General features: G+C 37.1%; 1 protein-coding gene across 5 annotated transcripts in view; it reads right to left on the bottom strand.

Moving 5' to 3' along the window:
• The window catches only part of UNC13C (unc-13 homolog C), a 505,027-nt gene extending 487,459 nt beyond the window's left edge, over positions 1-17,568 (bottom strand). The window contains exons 1-4 of one of the 5 annotated variants that reach the window (XM_045822765.1): positions 17,032-17,568; positions 7,149-7,277; positions 3,150-3,246; positions 2,675-2,811 (exon numbers count right to left, since the gene is read on the bottom strand). The gene's annotated coding sequence lies outside the window, so the exon portion shown is untranslated. Of the gene's footprint in view, positions 1-2,674; positions 2,812-3,149; positions 3,247-7,148; positions 7,278-16,812; positions 16,907-17,031 lie in introns of those variants that run through there. The other 4 variants (XM_045822762.1, XM_045822764.1, XM_045822763.1 and 1 more) reach the window with 4 other exon arrangements.
• Between the last annotated feature and the right edge of the window lie 595 nt (positions 17,569-18,163).

The following is an 18,163-nucleotide window of genomic DNA, read 5'->3' as shown; positions in this document are numbered from 1 at the left end:
GTGAGTCATGGGATGAAGACTTGTGGGTTAATTTTCTTAGAACTCTTGAACCCTCAGATTGTCTGAATCCCCCCAACTTCAGAAGTGACCTGCTCAGCTGGTGCACCATTGTTGCTTGAAGACAACATGGAAATCTCTGACTTTCATGAAAATCTGTGCATCTTCCATCAATATCTACCACAAACATCCCTGTGGACTTCCAAAACAATAACTAGGGCAAAGTCACAACATAAGCTGGCTGAGTAAATGTATGGTCTGTTAAGGAAGGAAAGATACTATATGTTAAAGAAACTAAAGGACCCCACTAACATATACACCAACCAGAACTGAGAGAGTTCTGTGATTGAACTGGATTCTGTGAACACTAGATAAATGGGGAGGTATATAAACTTAATTAGGGGATAATTTATTGCTATATAAGTACTCTCCCATGACATTGAGTTTAACACCTGACAAGGGCCATGGGAGAAAGTATTAATACAAAGCTATATTGTTTTTTTGAAGCTTGGAGAAAACAATGGCCCACACTAAGTAGAAACAGTATGACAAATAATAGAGCAAGATATCATAAGCCTGAGAGAAGTAGATGTGCTAGCATGTATATACTACATAAAAACCATAATGCTCACCAGCAAAAAAGGCTCATTGGGAGGACACACCATTTTCCGGTGTGGCAAGTAATGGTAAGTTCCTCAATGGCATCACTGAGCATCTCAGGGGTGGCTATTTCTGTAGGCTAGGGATGTCACAGAACTGGGTTATAATAACAATGGCAATAATAGGGTACCAGAACAATTGAGGTTAGGTAGTAGCATTTAACTATCAAAAACAAGGCAGGTCCAATTATGATAAACTCTGATGTTGGAGTGGCAGCCATGAAGCAACTTGGAGTACTGGAGATGGATACTAGAAGGCAGCTCCTAGAGGTTACATAGAAATGCACTCTCTTCAACAGGTAACGTTTAATTTATCTAAGCAAAAGACATCATGGATAGAGAATCAGGATATTGAGAATAGCCTCCCCAATAAGGATAAATCTCTTGCCCAGTTTCTGAACCTGAGTCAATGCTCAAATCCAGGGCCTAGTGACTAAAGGAAAGACCAGGTCTTCATGAGGTTTAGACCCCACTACATTTGCCAAATGAATATGTTGATGATTCCAATAGACTTTCACCAAAGGGACCTAGCTGGGACCATGGATTCGCCCAGGGATATTTTTTCCTGTCTTTAAATGTATAATTGGAATGAACCTATGTGGTGGTTGGCAAAACCTCAACATTTATCCTTTAGCCTGATAAGAACTATTATAGTAGGTAAGGCCAAGAAAGTAAATTTAAAAAATTACCACATCTTGGGAAATTCAGAGATTAGCACTACTCTTAAAATTGTAAATGGTGTAAGAGTAGTAGTCCATATCTGATTCATCTCATTTACTTCACCAGGTTTGTGCCTACAAAAGCCAGAGAGGTCCTAGTGGGTGACAATAGACTACCACAGACTCAAAAAAGTAGTCATCCCAATCGCAGCTGGTGTACAGGTGTGGTATCTTTGCTAGAGCAATTTAACACAGCCTTAGATACATGGCACAGAGCCACTGAACTAGCAAATTTATTCTTCTCTGTCCTTATCAGGAAGATAGTTCAGAAGCAGTTTACATTCAGATGGGGCAGACAAGAATACACAGTCTTGCTCCAGGGTTGTGTTCATTCTCTCACCATACACTGGTAAATCTACACCATCTGAGTTCTCTGAAGAACATCACATTAGTCCACTGTATTGATGATAGCATGTTAATTGAATCCAGTGAGCTTTTGGCAAGAAGGTAAACAAGAAGGCCTTGATAAGATGTATGAACTCCAGAAAATACTAACCCTGGGATGATTCAGAGGCCCACATCAGTGTTTCAGAGGTAACTAGCCTAGCGGATACTCTGATATCCCCTATGAGTAAAAAATAAATCATTGCCTCTTGCATCCAAAGAGTGGTTACCTCTTCAGGTTTTGGAAGTCACATAATCCATACATGATAATGCTATTCTGACCCATATGCTGGTGATACAAAAGGCTGACAAGGTTCAGACTCTGTGGACAGAAATCTGTGGTGAGAAAGTCACTTTGTGGAATTTATGGTGAGCTGCAATAGAAGAGTCAAATGTTGGACCACAGGATTCTGGAGAAAGTTTATGCTATCTGAAATAGAAACCTAGTATCTATTTAAAAAAATATTTCCCAATCTGCAATTGGGTTCAAATAGATACAAAAAAAACTTGAACATGCAGTAGCAACTGACCATACTGCCAGAACTACCTATTGTGAGCTGAGTTCTGTCCAACTCATCAAATCATGAGACTGGGTAAACACAATAGCAATCCACTGTAAAATGGAAATGGTATATCTGGGATTATCAGGCATGAACAGGGTCACAGGGCACAAGTGATCATGCAAGAGTCTTGCATGAGTCTGGAGTTCAAAGGCCTAGACCTTTGTCATCTATTATTACAGCAGCAGTGTTTCTCCTCAGTGTGAATGTGTGTATGTGTGTATATGAAAGAGAGAGAGCTTGGGAGAGAGAGACAGGGAAGGAGGGTGAGGGGGGAGAGAGAAAGAGAGAGAATATACAGTTGACCTTTGAACTGCATGGGTCCACTTATATGTGGATATTCTTCAATAAATACCTGTACTGTTTTTTGATCCATGGTTGGAAGGTTATGGATGTAGAGGGAAAACTGCATGCATTGTGCTATGCCATTTTATTCAGGGGACTTGAGCATCCACAGACTTTGTTATCTGCTGGGAGTCCTGAAACCATTCCCTGCAGATACCAAAGAACAATGAGGTTTGGGGAGAAACAAATGTTATACACAGATTTTCAACTCTATGAGGAGTCAGTGCCCCAACCCCTGTCTTATTCAAGAGTCACCTGTGTGTGTGTATAACCTCACTGGAAGATATCCCTTATACACAGCTAAGGGAAGAAGGAAAAAATATAAACTTAGAGATTTAGTGTATGGACCAGTTATCTCAGTATATGGTTGTCACAATATCTGAGAGTCCATGATAGTGGGCTACAATACACAGTCCCACTCAACATGGCATTGAAACATGCAGTGAAGGAAAACTCTCCAATGAGCAGAATTTGAGACAGTTTACCTGGTCATCAGCTTTGTGTGGAAGAGAAGTGATCCATGGGAAGAATACATGTGGACCCATGAACAGTGGCGAACTGCTCAGCTAATTTCTCAAGAGCCTGTAAAAGGAAAAATTGGAAGATTGATGTCAAACAGAGCTAGATAAGGGGCATGTGGATGGCTTTGAGGGAAAGGGCTCAAAGTATGAAATTTTCTTCCTTGCATGTTGAAGCTCACCAGAAAGTATCCACATGGAAGTAGCAATAAATAACCAAGTAAACAGAATGATTTGACCAATTGAGGATGACATAGAGATTATGTATTAACTCAACAGCATGGGCTTCTATTCACCATGCTTGATCTATGTCCAAGCTGCCAGCAACACAGACTAATGCTGAGTACTCAATACAACATCTTTCAAAAAGATCGACGAGCCACTTGGTAGCAATTGATTACAAGGAACTTTTACTCTGGAAAGGGCAGTACTTCATTTTAACTGAACAAACACAATTCCAGATATAAATTTGCTTTCCTCACCCACATAATTTCATCTTAGACCAAGGGCACTACTTCACAGTGGTGGATGTGCAACAGTGGGCTCATGACCTCTGGTTCCCATAGAGGGACTACTTCTGTGAGGACACAGAGTGAAAGGATCATGAAGTCTTAAGATATCATTGTTATCTGGCCACTTTAGACTTATGGCAGGAGAAACTGACTCTGATTATTAGGAGAATCTAGGACTGAAATTGTACTACAGGGATAAGGTGTAATATATTTGGGACCCTGGTAAGCCACTGAGAAAATTCTTCACAATCCTTTTCCTGATTTGATGGTAAATGAATAAGAACAGCAAAAGGACCAAGGGCTCAGGCCACTTAGGAAAGATAACCTGGGTCACTCAGCCATGGGTAGGAGATAACTAAAATGGGAGGTCTAGCAGGAGGATGAGGTGTGTAGTCTTGAGAGCATCTACAAACACAAGGGCTTTAGTCCATTCCAATAACCTTCTTCATGTAAGCTTCCCCTGGAAAAGAGACCATCCAGATGGTGCTAACTTGACATATAAAACAAGAGGACTTGAGTGGCACAGGGAGCAGACTGCAATGGATGCCATGGTATGATATCTTCAGGACCAATGTCCTCATTCCCGAGTCAGCCTCTGAAAGTGACCCTCAGCTGAAGGTAGTCTTGGTTCCAGGCCTCCCACAAATACTAGTTCACAGCCTTTCTATACTCTCTCTGAATGTGCTCTGGTTTTGATCTTCAGATCATGTTAACTCCAGAGCTACAAAATGTATTACCTTTACTTTCACAGTATATCACAAGTAGCAGAAACAGCCAATGGTAACAAAAAAATTAAGTATAATTGCCATTTAATATTTGCTTGCTCTGTTTCAAGCATCATGCTGAGTATTTTAAAATCTTATTTAGTTATGATAACAATCCTCTAAAAATATACTCTAATATTTCTGTTGTAGAGAGAAAAAAACTGTGGCCTAGCATCTGGTGTTCTAGAAAATCGTGGTATCTACATCTGAATGCAAGATACAACACTCCAAAGCCTTCACCTTATATCACTACATTCTACAGATAACTTGAAAAATAGAAAAAAATACTTACTTATGTCAGAGAGAAAATAATTTTATTTTAAACTGCCTGATTATGCATTTAAATATACTATTGAATACACTAAATATAAATGTAGTAAATATTCTACTGGAAAGACCCTACATTGCTCTATTGTACAGAATTTCTTGATGGTCTTTATCAGAAATTGCATCTCCAAGGCAGATTCCCCATCTGCCAGTTGTTTTCAAATACGGAACACTACTCTAAATCAAACATTTTCCTAGCATGTAAAGGAGCTCTCAGTCAGTTGGTCTGAGCCTGTGACCTGAGAAGCACAGAAATACCCAGCCCGGAAAATACAGAGTTTGTGAAGTAAATAAATTTTGTTCCCAACAATCTGCACTTCCCCTTGCTCACATTTTCTCTCTCAATGATTCTTTTCTCTGCCTCAAGTATCCGATCACTCAGGTTTTACCTAACCCACCACAATTTTCAGGAGAGAATCTGTTGACTAGAGATATCAATAACAGAAGCAACCTAATTATTTACTTTTCTGGAATATTTGAAAGAATTTTAGAGTAACAAAGCGTCAGACTTCTGGGGGGATAGGAGGATGAGTTGTTTTTTGTTTTGTTTTCCAAACATGAGACCTTCATGACCCTGAAATCTTACCAAATAAAAAATAACCACTTTGCTACTCTTAACATATGTTGTTTATTTTATTCCAACTACTTTTTCATTCTCTGCAGGTTTAAACTTTACTAAGAGTGAAATTTAGATCTATCTACATAATAAAAGGGAAAATAGGGAGAAAATTGATCATTTTTGGAAGGTACTATAAGGTAAGAAATATACGTACAACTAACCACTACTGAGAAAAATTTTAATAAAAAAATTTAACAATTTAACCATATTACATGGGTGTGATTCCAATGTCCTTTATGCACAAGTCTGAACAGAGCAATTGAAACTTGAGTTGTGTCACCAATTTCTTGGCCAGGAGAGGGCAAGACAGTCCCCTGTGCTCTGTCCTTCATTTAGACTTCCTAATCTTTTGTTGGATACTCTTGAAAACTCTGTATTCTTTATTTATTCTTTACTCATGATTTCTCTTTTATAGATGGCCCCATGTATACATGAAATAATTATCTGCATGTTTGGAATAATTTATTGTTTCAAATAAGTAAGAGAAAAAGACACAAAACAGGGATGTTTTAACATGGAGAGCAATAAAAAAATAGAATGGAAAATTGAATTAAGGTGAGGAGACAGAGATACTCATAGTTTTCTTGGCTTGATTACCTTTTGGACAAGCTAGTCTGTTCTTCCTTTATGAGTTCTTCCCAAATTAAGTAATCCCTATCCCATTACCCTATATAGGATTACTGAAATAAACATGAATATAGTCTTGTTAGACTCTTCATCCCAATTCTCACTCTGTTTTCTATATTGTCACAGTGCAGAGATTTCCATCAAAACTGAGATGCAGAGCTCTTGCCCTGTTATGTATTAGCACCTAGGACAGCTTCTTTTTTAAACTAAGGACAGAATGACCATGCTATCTGTACTTTTCAAAAAAAGGTCTAATTATGCATCAGTATAACCAGGTTCATACTTACAAAACAGGTAAATCAGTGGATTGATAAGTGCTCTACAAAGGTATTTAGCACACCTTTCTAGAAAACAAAAAGTCAGCTCCCTAGAGAATTTAACATTAATATTAGCTCACAGGAATTTTGGAAACCCACATTGAATATAAAGTAAGAAACAACTGAATATACAATCATAAATAATCCTCCCTTTGGTTTGTGTTTGGATGTATTTGTATTCAACAGTAAAAAAGAAAAAAAAGAAGGAAGGAAGGAAGGAAGGAAGGAAGGAGGGGAGGAAGGGAGGAAAGGAAGGAGGGAGGAAGGAAGGAAAAGAAAGAAAGAGAGAGAGAGATTTTATACGGCATAATAAATAAAATACAAAATCCTGTGTTTGTCAAAGAAGAAATTTATAGATTGTTTTTATCTTCACCTGAGGATACCTTTTCATTGCTTTTAGAGAGAGAGGAAGGGGACTGGGAGAGAGAGAGAGAGAGAGAGAAAGGATGTGAGAGAGAAATACCTAGTTTTAAGGCCATTGTTCTGCCTTAGTGTCTTTAGGAATTGTTTGGACTAATGATTTTTTCTATTTTTACCTCTGAATTCCTACTATTTTAGGAAGAAACCAAGAAAAATTCACTAGTTTTTTCAGCCATCAAGCAGTACTTATTAATCACAATTTTTGATAATTCTCCAAGATTGTAATTGAGGTTGCAAACCTTGCCTTCATTGATAAATGCAAACTGAGGCATAGTGTTCAGGTGAGAAGTGTGTCATTACAATTTTAAGGGGAGCTATTAATTTAACAAATTCCAAAATATTGAACAATATGCTGACATTAGGGAAGCAACTCAGCTTACTCTGTATTATCCTCACCAAGCATGGCATCTGTCTTACTTCTCTCCCCAGTGAGGCTGTGAGCACCTGCTTTGAAAGACAATTCTTTGTCATCCTCATACCCTCATGGTGTTCTACACAGTGTAGGTTACCTGTGAAGATGAAGAAGTGAAAGATACATTCAAGAAAAATCGAACTAGTTCAAAATTTAGATTTGAGCTCTAAAGTTTTTAAAAATAATTATTGTATAGAGATAGCAACACTTTGCCCACTCATGCAACAAATATTTATTGAGCACCAGCTAAGTGTTGTGACCTGTACTAGGTTTGGGAGAATACAATTGTGAGCAAAACAGCATTAGTCTAAAAAAATAGCACTAGTATCTGCCATCTGTAAAATCAGAATGAACAAGTAGAGTTTTTAAGCAAGCCATTTCAATAAATGATAGTATTTTCTTCCCAACTATTTCCACCAAAAAATGACTCTTTGGTGTTTACTCCATGAAATTCAGACCTACCCACAACACTAAGCCTCACCATGTAATCTCTGCTCTAACCCAAGACACCTCTTTACCTCTTTGCTTGAGTAGGATATACTTTTATTATCTCCTTACCAGTGATGTCTTATCACTGTTGCAATATAAATCTTATAATTCATTTCCTTTATTTGTAGTTCATATTTAGCTCATGGTTGCTTCCTTGGCAAGCCCTCACCTTAATTCACTCCTTGTATAGTCATTTGTGTTCATGTTCCCCTTCCCCACTAGATATAAAAGCTTTTGATGTCAGGTCCTCATTTTATTCATTTTCAAATTCCTTTTGTAGAACCTAGCAAAGGACCTGAAGTTATCTTAAACATCAGCAAAAGCAGTTCCTTGCTTTCCACTCACAAAATCTTTGTTATTTCCTTTTACCCACAAGCTTTTCCTCTGCCTGTGATAGTCTCTTTGGCCAATCATCATAATCTATGTTATCCCCTTTCCTTTAAAATATCAGGAAAAACTCTTTTAAGCACTATATTTTATAATTAATAATATCAAACACAGCAAATTGTTGAATGTAACCCATCAGATTCATGTTAATTCTTACAGGTTTTTTTTCTTACTCTGCAACTAATGAACTACCAGTTTTGCAGTATAGAGAGCAGCATACAAGCCTTGCCCTCAAGGAGCTGACAATGTAGTGAGGAATAGAAGAGAAGGCAGGTACAGGCTCTGGAAATTCAGACCAGACTAGATGGTGAAGGAGAGAGGCATCAGAAAAGCCCAGGCTTTTGGCCTCTGCACAGGTAACCACACATTAAACCACACCGACACATCTTGTCTGAAATTGAACTTGCTTTACTTCTCCTGCAAAGCTACCCACAGTCCTGTAATTAACCCAGAAGCAATCCCTAGACTCCTCGTGTTTTATAGCTAGTCTAATTAGGACAAAGGCAGCAGCTCAAAAGGCAGGATATACACCTCTCAATCAGAAAAGAGATGTCCCTCAGGTAGTCTAAGGCAGACAGCAAAACAGAACATGTAAACACAGTCAACTTGGGGTGCTGGGATTTCTGAGATGTGAATTTTGTGGACATGTTTTGAGCCCAAGCTTGGCTTTCTTTTGTGGTCTGTGACACTCCTGCCCCACCTTCTTCCACAGCCACCTGCTGAGTCACCAGAACACTCAGACTACTATCAGTAGTAATCTAAGCAAAATGTAATTAAAATCAGCATGCTAGTACTCACAAATATAAAATTGTACCATCTTTCATGCATAGGGTTAATGTTCTAGTCTCCCTTCATTAGATGTGACTTTAAATTTCTTTTCTGGGAAAAGTGGTGAATTTGGCAAAACAGTAACTGCTTTTCTATTCCTCTTTATGACCAATTGTTTTCCTTTTGCAAAATGATGTGTTGGGACCCAGGACTATGATCTTGGGTCTGAATATTTCCCTCAGTGCTAACAATCAATCCATACAGGAGTTAACTTACTTTCAAAAGGTCATTTCTACTACCTCCCACACCAAATCGACAGAATTCTAATTATCCCAACAGACAATTCTCATCACTAACATTGTTATTTAACTAAATAAGAAATGCCTAGTTTTCCAAAATATCTACTTATCAATTTCAAATAACTAGAAAGTATTAAGTAATTACCAATTATACCAAACATAATTTAATACTTTATAATGTAGAAAGCACTAAACAGAAACCTTGAGAATCTACCATGCCATCATAAAATACATTGTAAAATATTGCAGATATAAAATTGCATCTTACTTAATCTGTAAGTAGAATCATCACCTGTAAATATCTATTATGTTTATCTTTGTTCTAAAGTTATTGCCACAAATTAGTTCTCTACTAATTTTTGAATTCTTGATAAATAGGATTTCACAGTGTCTCTCCATTCGATTTCACATTGCTTGATTTTATCACTCATTAATATTCACAAACATAGAACACCAAATTTTTGCACTAAAATATGGACAAGCCTTACTTTTGGGTATATTTTCATCTGATATTGAGCAAGTACAGTCAATCATCTGTCTTCTCGGAGTTTTAGATAACTGAATTAAGAGATTGGGTTCACAATAAAATGTGAATTAACTGGGAAATAATTGAATAATAGACATCCAGAAACTGTAGGTACTTTAACAAGTACTTTCTCGGTGCCTCTATAATTTTTTTTTAGAATTCTAATTAAATTCGACATTTGAAATGTGTGTCACATATTGTGGACTTCTAAATTTTTTTGCATTCTAAGCAACATCTATCTGTTCTCATGGGAGGAAGTTTTATATTCCAAACACAATAATCAGCAAATAATATCTTATGCATAGGGCCTAAAGGGCAGACAACTAGAACCAAATATGAGAGAAATTAATGAAGCCTTATAGTGTCAACTGTTTTAAGAGGAAGGTAATACACAATCTAGAAACTCACAAGGAAAACTTAAAGGCCAAGCTCAAGTTTTCTCTCAATAGATTCTAGAGTTGATCATATATTGCCCCAACTAATTGTTATTCCTTCCTTTTAACGTCATTATTTGGGAATTTAGAGACTTCCAGCTTAACCAAGGAACTTAAGGAAGATTTTGCTGATTCACCCTTTTTGAGGAAATTTTTCTCCAAAAGAGAATACTGCAGGTGAAAACACCTCTCTAATCAGCCACACTGCCTCCTAACTCAGAATAAGCAGATATCCTAAGAATTCCTTTTAGGAAACTACAAAAAAAAAAAAAAAACACTAGAAATTCCCTGGATTTCATTCCACAATTGTGGCTACTGCTGAATCAATTGGGCGCTAGATGCCATAAAGCAGGAGCCAAGATGATAGAAAACTACAATGTGGACACAAGTTGGATAAGCTACAGGACTCAATAAGAGAGGTAAACCATGTTCTAGACTATCCACTACAGTTGAAAGGGGAAGACTTAGATCAAAAAAAGTGAGGAAGGATATGGGACACACAGCTAGTGAGGTTAAGTATTGTTTCTAGATACACCAAACTTAAAGGATAGTACTTAGTTTCAAAACCCTCCAACAAGTACAGAAAATTGACACAGACCTCTAATGTGATGTGGTTCTGACCCATATAAAGTCAGGTAGACAGCTCCTCTGTTATTGCTCATCTTCTGCCCCTCTTGAAACTACACTTCTGCCTGTCAGTAGAGGTTTGGCTTTTTCCCTTTTATTTTTTCTTTTTGTTATTTCCTACTTTGTGTTCCAGTCTCTTTCTTTCCCTTGCTAGTCTTTTCCTCTAATAACTGATATGATAGAATTCAAATTAAAAATAGAAGTAAACAAATTTATTGAGCATCTACATTCTATATGCAAGATAGTGAGGAGTACTAACATAACCACAATTAGTAATAGCCAGCATTCTTTGGATACTTAATCTTTTTAATGCTCTTAAAAATTCTGTGAAGCATGCTTTTTATGGTGTCATTTTTCTCTAGTTGAAAAGTTAAGATAAAGAAATTTTAAGTAACTTGCCAAAGTTCACACAGATATTGTACTTAATGGCTTTATAGCCTTGCTAAGAATTTTTTAAAGTCACTTGCAACAGTAAAGGTTTAAACTATAGGTCAAGACCGAAGGAGAAATCTCACAAGATAATATATAGTGTATTAGTAAATGAATTGTGTAATTTGTTATTATAAAATTGTACAAAATTTCTTAGTATTTTGAAACTAAGGAATCTGTTTAATTGGGGCAGAGATTGGATACAAAACTAGAATAATAGAAAGCTACAAAGGCAATCTGGGATCTGTTCATAAAAGATGTTTTTTTCCCCCACATGAAATAGCTTTGTATTTGTTTCACTTACAATGTGATATCCTTGAAAGTTTTTGAGCAAAAAGTGACATGTGCCACAATCAGAGCATTTTTAGGACAATAGATCTGGCAGTGCTATGCAGAACAGATGCTCAGAGGAGAAGCTCATAACAGATGACAATTGGAAGATTAGAGCAGTATCACAGTCATAAAGTGATACGAATTTGAACTAAGGTGGTGCCAATAGGAGTAGGAAAGAAGGAATGGATGGAAAAGATATATAAAAGAGGAAACAGGATTTGGTGAGTGATCGAGGAGGGATCATGAGAGAGTAAGACAGGATGATAGGATTTGAGACTGAATGACTGAGGAAATAAGAAAAAGGAGCTGTTTGGGGGAAACTAAAGGGGTTAAATCTCTTGACTTTGGTGAGACCTGTAACATAAATCCTCTCAATGGGAGTAGATAGAGAGTATAAAGAGAATGCTCCCACTCAGTGCTAAATGGAGGAAGAAGGAAACCGACATATGTATTCATTGTAATTTATTGTGTTTATTGATCAAGATCTATCTTGATAGCCTTATTTACTTATCATTTACTATTTTTATAAAAATACACCTTATCATTTACTGTTTTTTAAATATTCACTGTTGTGGCATTTTATTTGGGACTTAGCATAATTTTCTAATCCTGTGAATTACTTTCTAAGAAGTAACTAGAATGAAATTTTAATTTTTACATACATAAAATTGATCTAGATATTTTGCCGCCTGCCAATCTACTCTCTTTGAAATTAAAAAGGAAATAAAAATTTGTCTTAGGTTTTAGAAGCTTCCCTATTTAAATTTGCTCCTTCCATTAGGAGAGAGCCCTGCAATCCCCTTCTTTCTAGCATGTTCTCATGTGTATGCCTGTTCAGAAGGAAAGACAGCTGGAAGGAGAAAGTAAATCTATTCAAATTACTAAGTAGGGTATGTACATATACTTTATTTTTAAAAGCTCTCATTAAAACTACTCTATGGAATAACTCTAATAAAGTGAGTGGCTAAGCACCCAAACACCATTTGTTTCTTGTAACAAAATGGCAGCATTTCAGCATCTATCAAAGCTGCAGCAAATATTTTATAACTCACAAATACAGGGCCGTATACAAAATATGTAATTAAAGTGTGATATTACTAAGTCACTACTTATCATTGCATAGTTGTGCAAAGGAAAGCAAGTTTACAGGCTTCTTAAAAGTTATAAAGTGATTAATAATATTACTTCTTCAGCTTCTCAGCCAGAAACATGATCTTTATAAACCATTAGCCTCAGGAGAAGCAAATTAGAATCAGATAATTCTGTAGCGACATTTCAAATGGAGTCAATCCTGTAGAGTTTGCATCATGTAGATTTCATAGAATTTCTGAGTCTAAGAACTAGAAGTCGTCTTTATGATCATCAAACAAATAGCCTTTCTTTACAGATGAGAAAACCAATGCTTAGAAAGTGATAGCCCAAGTGTACGCAGCTGGTTGGAGACTGAGCCAGGATTTGACTAATTTCAGTATTTTCTACTAGACAGAAAAAAGCACTAGACTCTTGTTGAATTGTGTGCATTAATTCTCTACTTTTATCTCACTGGAAATGTATGTATGTATGTATATAAAGAGGGGAAGGGTGGGAGAAGGAGAGGGAGAGGAAAATTTGATCAGTTGTCTCCCATATGCACCTGGAGGGGGACTGAACCTGCAACCCAGGCATGTGCCCTGACCAGGAATTGAACCCGGTGAACTTATGCTTTGTGGGATAATGCTCAACCAACTGGGCCACACTGGTCAGGGTGGCAATTTTTACTAAATAGTTCGCATTGATAAACAAAGCAATTGTTTAGGTTTTCTCAGCTATGTGCCACTTAACAATGACATGATTCAAACACATTTGTTCTTTCCACAGATTTTCTACAATCAGATCAACAATGCTCTCTCTCTCAGAAACTGGCCTCAGTGATTGTGCATAAGTCATCATCTTCCAAATAGAAATAGTCATCCTGTCTGATAGCTACTTTTTTCCCCCTTTTTCTTTCTTTTCCCTTAGGTTAAATACATCTGGGGAAAGAAAACTACTTCTACAGTACATCACTGCAACTAATAAAATACATGAAGCAAAAAATTTTCACACATAGTCCTTTTTGTCTATCAAAAAAAAAAAACCATATTGCATCCAGATTCTCAGGATCCAGAACGCTCAGAGCCAGCGCATGTTTCCCCCTTAACATCGGAGCTGGGACAGTGCAGGCTGGCTATTGGGAATGGAGACAGGCTAATGGCAAGGCTGTAAAATCTAAGAAAGACAAGAAAGTATTTGAGAGGGAAAGACATCTTCTCTGATTATTTTTTTATACTTGAAAAACTTTGAGTAAAATTTATAATATTGAGTTTCTATCTTGCTAACGAGCATTTATCTTCACATAATATTTTCTTAACTTTTTATGTAGGAAAAAGAAAATCTCCATATCAAGGTTATAATATTTTCTATATGCTGAGGCTAACCTGTATAATCTAAGTAGGATATGTAAGAGGCAGGAAACGTTTATATCTCTTGGATCACAACCATTTTCACAAGAGAAAGAGAACTGATTGTCTTCACTTCTACTTCTCTTCTGGAGGACTTTTAATATAGAGATTACAATAACATCCATCCACCTAACTATGCTTTGCTTTAAAAGACTACGAATGGAGCATCCATTATCTCCATAGAGATTGTAGAACTGGGTGCTCATTCTTCCACAAGCTCAAAAGCTACAGACTGAGAGCTATTAATAACCACTCCCCCTTTTGTTAATCTGGAGGAAATGGGAGCCTAATCATTCAAGCAGAGACAACTTGAGATCCAGAAAGGGTTTGTAACAACAGCAACAATAAAGGATACAAATATAGTTCCTTAAATTTGCAATTATTGCTTGAGTAATATTAATTTAAGTGTATGTTATTAAAGAAGTTGACATTAGATATAAACCAAAATATAGTTAGAAAGTAGATTTCCTCCTTTAATAGTGCATTTTAGAAACAAATTTGGCATGTATTTAATATTTCTAAAGTTTCCAGTCAAAAAGCAGCAATATTTTTTTCTCAGATGAGAAGTGATTCCCATTTTTCAAACGTTCTAGAGAAACTCTTTCTGTAATAAAGACTATGGGATGGAAAAAATGAATAAGAAGCTAATAGTATTAAACGGGAAGATAATGTACAGGTGGCATAATGTCTCAGAGAACTCATGAAAGTGCATTGCATTAGCTGGAATGGTCAATAGAAATGAAAGTGCCTGGAGCACTGAGAAAAAGCTATTATCATGCCAAAACTATACTGATATTCAAAATTACAGATTTGCCCTGAATCAACAAAGACATGCAGAACATTCCCTTCTAAGCTTTTAAATTTGTCAGACAGTAAAATTTGTCTTTGAAGGGAATCACCACAGTTGTCACCTGTTTTTAGTGATTGGTGGGTCCTTACACAAGTAGTTCTGTGTGCCACATGCAGGGTGGGGCAAATGTAGGGTTACAGTTGTTCATATGGAAAATAATACAATCACCAATCATAATAACACAAGAATAAACTATGTCTCACATATTCACAACTATAAACCTACCTTTGCCCCACTCTGTGTTTCACTGCTTCGTGTTTAAAGACTAGCAACTAGAGAAAGGTGTTAGTTAGATGGCCTAGAAAGAAAAATAGTGTACTTTGTCAATAATAAACCCATGGAAAGTGACTTTTTTAGGCCTAACATATTTACTTCATATTTCACCTGGACATAGATTTGTCCAAGCGCATGATGATGACAATTTCTGGAAGAAAATTCTAAATTCTATGTTGGAAGTCCAACAACAAATAATCAAATGCTAGCAAATAAACATATACCTGCTTATCCACCTTCTAATCCAAGTTCATAATTCTTTTGGAATTACTTTCTCAACAGAATTCCACTGTGGTTTGAAAAGGCAAGTTTGGATGTGAGAGTTTCTGATATTCTTTAAAACAATCTTAGCTCAATTTGTTCATTAGTTTGAAAAAATCATTTAATGGATTCAGTAAAATTACTGTTGTATTACTGCTATAGTGATTCATCTACAGATATTAAAGCCCTTCTTATACAAGATGTCAACATCAAGAAAAATATATAGTGCTTTCCACACTTACTAATGAATGTAAGCTCAACTCTTTGCCTATTTTCCAAATCACTCTTCTGGTCCAGGAATTGCTTGCAGTTACTTACAATATTGTGTTTCTGTTGTTATTACAGTAATATACGAAATTTTGAAATGACCAACTTCCTCATTTTGTTGTATGGCCCAACTCAGTGCTCTATATTGCTACCATTTGATAAAAATAAAGTTTTAGTTTTAAAAGAGCAGGGTGATGATTTACTTTACAGTATGCACAAATTATAAATTAAATCTTATTTACCTCTACTGCAATTTGAACTTTTAATCTTAAGCAAGTAGGTCCAATAATGATCAAAAGTCAGGGTCCTGGAGCTTTGGCATTACCTGTTTTTTATTACTGAGACACCTAAAATGTCTATAAAATATTTTGATATATAAAAAAATGTAGCAAACTTTTTCATTCTCTTGTTTACCCTTCCATAAAGCTCATTTAGTTTTAATACATGTATGTTCAATGTAGTGCCAATTTTACCCACTTTGTGAAAATAATGTATTGAAGTGTAAAAGATAGCATTATTTTTAAAGTACTACATTTATTTTATTCAAAAATGAGAAAACTCATCTTCTTGGCTTTTTAGAGAAATATAGAATATTTCTAAAAATTCATTTTTATGTATTATCCACACACTTCATTCCTTTTTCCCTTTAAACTCCTAATAAGGAAAACTGACTTTACGCTTTGTCATCTCAGCCTAGGTCCTAAAGGCAGCCAACATTACTATTGTTGCCCTATCTGTCTTTCTCTTTATTATACAAGTATATCGATGATGTAATTGCAGAAGTTAGGGTTCACTCAAGCTGTTGGAGCAAGGGATTTTTTCAGACTGCTTCCTCTGGCACTCCAGAACAATTGTAAAACAGAACCAAGTATACAATTTAAGCAATTTATTTCCTGAAAGCAAATCTGCAGGATCTTCCTCCTAAAGCACTGATCAAAAGGTTGAAATGCAGAACCACTGGAAAAGCTCAGTTTGCTCTAGACTCAGTGCTGAGCTGGAACAACCCTTGGGTGACACACTGAAAGTCTATGACATCTTGGCTTTTAACCCCTTCCTAGAAGCCCTTAACTTTACTTTTTCTGTTTGGCTCTAATTTTCCCCCTACCCCAAATCCCAAGAGATTAGGAAATATCCCCGCCTTTCATCCCAGCCCTGTTTTTCTCTACACAGATATTCCCCTGAAAGTTGAGCAGGAACTAAGCAATCATTTACCACCTTGCATTTAAAATAAAGCAGTGTCTGAGGAGTCCGTGATCCTTAATAGAACCATTCTTGTATAAACACGGGATAACTGAACATTTACAAATGCATCAACTACATTAGGAGAATCCATGATTCAAAGTGCCAACAAAAAGAAAGAATCAACAAGATAAGACAGACACAAAAATCACATGCAGATAAAGCAGCACATCCCGGGGAAAGAGAACATACCTGAGGGATTCTCCTTTAAAATAAAAAAAAAAAATGTATACACCAGCTGGGTTGTTCCTCCCCTCCTTTTGAAGTGTATGTGTTTTCCTTTCAGGAATACCACTTGCGATTCGTGTTTCTAGTCTCGTTTCCTTTATTCAACCACAAAGAGTTAGAGCAGGATCGGAGGCTGTGTCCCAACGATCCGACTCAAGTGCAGTCAGGCATGCCTTTGGTCTGCAACGGTGTCTGTTCTTGTCAATTCTATCGTGTTCCCCTGGCAGCCTCCGAAGCAATTTTACAACTTAGCTGCTGGCACGAAACTACCTTTCCCTCTTCTCGTTTCCAAATTCCTCCGGTAGCTCATTTCTCATCCCTATCTCTAAGAAAGCAAAATGGGTTGTCTCCCGTGCCTTGACGAGCACCAAGGCTCATCCACAATTGAGGGTGAGGAGCAGCGCTGCTGAGTGCGGGCGGGGAAGTTCCCAGAGCGCGGTCGTGGCCACGGCTTTGGCGAATGCAGTACCAACGCTGTTATCGCTGGCCCCTTCTGCCCAGAGCGCCTCGGCTCCCTCTGCTGCCACCGCTGCTGCTGCCACACAGAGCAGCTCCTCCAGGCTCAGCCACAGCCCTTGCTCACAGGAGAGGCACTGTGGCCGCTGCCAGGTGTGGCCGTCACTACCGCACTGACAACTAACTGTGGCGCGCAACCTCATCACTGGGGAAAAGGCTTGGATGCTAGAACTTCCTCAGCCTAATTTTCCCTTTATCACTGAGTGATAGACCTAGGAAACAATCTTACAACCCATTTTGCCAGCCGCATTTGCAGCCTCTTTGATAACACGGATAATTTAATAATTACTGGTTTAGGTGTAGTTGGTTGTGCTTTGAATCGTGAAAAGAACACTGTACACAGTGTAATTCCCAATTAGCCATGGATAGCCAGCTAACAAGACGCAGTATTTAGACAGGGGCAATGCTGGTATCTCATCCCAGGTGGTTTGCTTTTTCTTCTTTGTAATGTGTGCAAAGCCATTTGAAGGTGATTCCTCAAATTTCTGAATTAAAGATACACACACAATCAAAGTGGGAAATGGTGGAAAACTTATAGTGATGCAAAAGGTTTGCTTCTCACTTTGAATAACATCTTCCC

Source organism: Phyllostomus hastatus, unplaced genomic scaffold (genome assembly GCF_019186645.2).
Source record: "Phyllostomus hastatus isolate PE091 unplaced genomic scaffold, TTU_PhHast_1.1 phas_scaffold_501, whole genome shotgun sequence".
Taxonomy (NCBI): domain Eukaryota; kingdom Metazoa; phylum Chordata; class Mammalia; order Chiroptera; family Phyllostomidae; genus Phyllostomus; species Phyllostomus hastatus.
This window is presented reverse-complemented; position numbering and strand designations above follow the sequence as displayed.